The sequence below is a fragment of the Dryobates pubescens genome, chromosome 14, assembly GCF_014839835.1.
Source record: "Dryobates pubescens isolate bDryPub1 chromosome 14, bDryPub1.pri, whole genome shotgun sequence".
NCBI classification, from domain to species: Eukaryota; Metazoa; Chordata; class Aves; order Piciformes; family Picidae; genus Dryobates; species Dryobates pubescens.
The window spans coordinates 24,675,001-24,677,500 of NC_071625.1; the positions used below are offsets into that span (position 1 = coordinate 24,675,001).

The 2,500-nt window shown below is 45.4% G+C and overlaps 1 protein-coding gene across 1 annotated transcript in view; it reads left to right on the top strand.

Annotated features, from left to right (window-relative positions):
* Window positions 1–2,500, top strand: part of ZFHX4 (zinc finger homeobox 4) — a 183,025-nt gene that overhangs the window by 21,260 nt on the left and 159,265 nt on the right. The window lies entirely within an intron of this gene.

A 2,500-nucleotide genomic window follows, 5' to 3' on the forward strand; every position in this document is an offset into this window, starting at 1 on the left:
GAGGAGAAGGAAGTGCTCTCTAGGCTTTGCATTGTGCTGGCTTTTGTCGAGAGAACTGCAGTCTGTCGTGGAGACTTTGTGGAACAACGCCGGCTCTAAGGCGCTCCTTCTGATTTGTGTTCTGCCTTTTTTAGCTATGACTTTGTCAAACTTTGATAGAACTCTCACGGAAAGGTCCCTGGGGGAGGGGGAGGAGAGTTGGTTGGTTGTTGGGGTTTTTTTTTTATTTATTTACTTTTCACTACCGAAGATGCTGTAACCTCTGATAGGATGCACGTTCCATCATCTGCTCCATACAATCAGCAAAGCCATCCTGGTAATCTTGAATTCCACTTCAAGGTATCAGGATTTCGTCTACCCTTAACCTTACAACAAACATGGCCACAGAGACTGTAAACAGCTGCAGCATGGCAGTGTACGTTACGGCTTCTCTCTCTCTCTCTCTCTCTCTCTCTGCTGCTCCTCAGTTCAAAGATTTAGTATTTGTTTGAATTGGAGTGAAATATGCTCTTGTTTATACAATTGCGATCAGAGGGCTGATGTAATTGTTTAGGGCTGATGAATACCCGCGTTACGTAAGGAGGCTGATAGCTGTAAATGTGCAGTTTAGTTAAAAATGTTGATGAGGTAACAGAAGCGATGTTATGACACTTGTTACTGGGCTACTTTGGCTGTTTTGCTTGGGTTTAAAAATCTGGTTTGGTTCTGCTAAAATCTCTTTTGGACTGGGAATTGCCACAGCAAGACCCCCGTTCAGTGCAGGGCTGTGGGAAGAAGGATGAGGTGCTGTGCTGCAGAACCTTTTTTTTTTTTTTTTTCCCTATCTACCTAAAATTATTTCATGCTCCTCAGTGCCATCCTAGTCACGGTACAGTGCACATGCCCACCACTGCTCTGGCAGCTGGTTCTGTGTGCGTGCTGGGCACGGTGATGCTGTGGAGTGCTGTGATCTACTGTGGAGCTTGCTTCAAGCGGCCAAGATTAGCTGGAAAGCCACAGAGAGGGCTAGGAGAGTTGTGGGCAGTTGCATCTGGCTCCGTTGGCTGCATTAACTCCTTCTTCATCAGTTCATGTTACCCGCTGAAGAGGTTTCACCCCGACTCAGCCTTTCATGCTTGTGGGTAGGACAGAGTTACTTCACATGCATCCCTGTATCGTTGCTGGAAAACAAAACAGAGCTGCTACTGCCTCTGTTTGGCTGCCACAGCCCCCAAAACTTCCTGTGTGCATGCTGGTGCCAGCCCCATGTGCATCCCCACGCTTGCATGTATGTTTACGCATGACTGGAGCAGCCCCGCCAGCGCAGTTGCCGAGTGGATGCATGTAAAAAATGCTTTGCAGCAGCTTTGCTTATCCTTTTGTGTCAGAGTTGGGAGCTATCAGGATGAAGGTGTTTGTGCCAGTCCTCTGCAGATGGAAGGGGCCGGGGTTTGCTTTCTGGTGGAGCTGTCCCCCTGCAATGTTTAATCTGTAGAAGGCCTTAGGAGGAGAAGGCGTTAGAGGTGCGGGCTTCCTGCAGGATGCAGGCAGTGTTTGTGCAGATTTGCCAAGGGGGAAGGTAAACATGCTTGTCTCCGGACTAATTAGAGAATTATTAGGTTTTCATGCTCTTTGTGATCAGATTATTTCAAAAGGTTTTTAAATTGCATGTGTGCCATGAGCGTAATTAACCTGGATCTCATCAATGATTAAAATTACACACCAAGCTTTGTGACGTTTGATTTAGGAGCAATTAGGCTGTCATTTTAGGCATCTCGGATACCAAAACTAATTTTGATTCATTTTCATTCTATGCAGATCTTCTGATGTATCTTAAACTGATCACTTCCTCTCCTTGATTTGGCTGACAAGATTAGATTTGATTACACTTAAAAAAAGAATTAAGTAGCTATCCTTCATACTTAATATCTCGGTGACCTTCATTGCAGCTTTTCCTAGGCAGGGGTTTTTATTTCCTTTTTGATCACACTGAGTTGCTTTTATTCCATGATGTAGCACCTGGCTGTTCTGTATCTAAATATCTATTGTCGAGCCATGCAAAAAAAATTCAAATTAGGTTTCCTTTTCCTCCTAAGTGGGAAGATGGAGAAAACATCAATGCCCCAGGTATCTAAAACAATAGTTTTCAGGATGTAATCAAACTTTTATACTTAATTGAAAACTTATCTGGTGAATTGGCCGCCGCTTTTGTCCACAATTAATGAGATCTGTCACTCTGACTTGTTATGGGAACGAGGGTTGCTGATGTCCCGCATCAGAGCGAGGCAGAGCCCATCTGGGCTGAAAATAAACACCAAAGTTTCAGAGCACTCAGCTGTTGTGTACAGTGCCATCATTCTGCAAATTGAGAGATCTGCAAGGACCGGCGAGCAGCTTAGGCTGTAATCAGGCTACGATTACAGTGGCTGGAGCCTTGCAGGCTCGCACACGAAAAACGTGAAGGAGAGCAGACTTTTAACCGATGTGTGCCCAACTTTCCCCCGGCGCTCTTCCCCTGCTG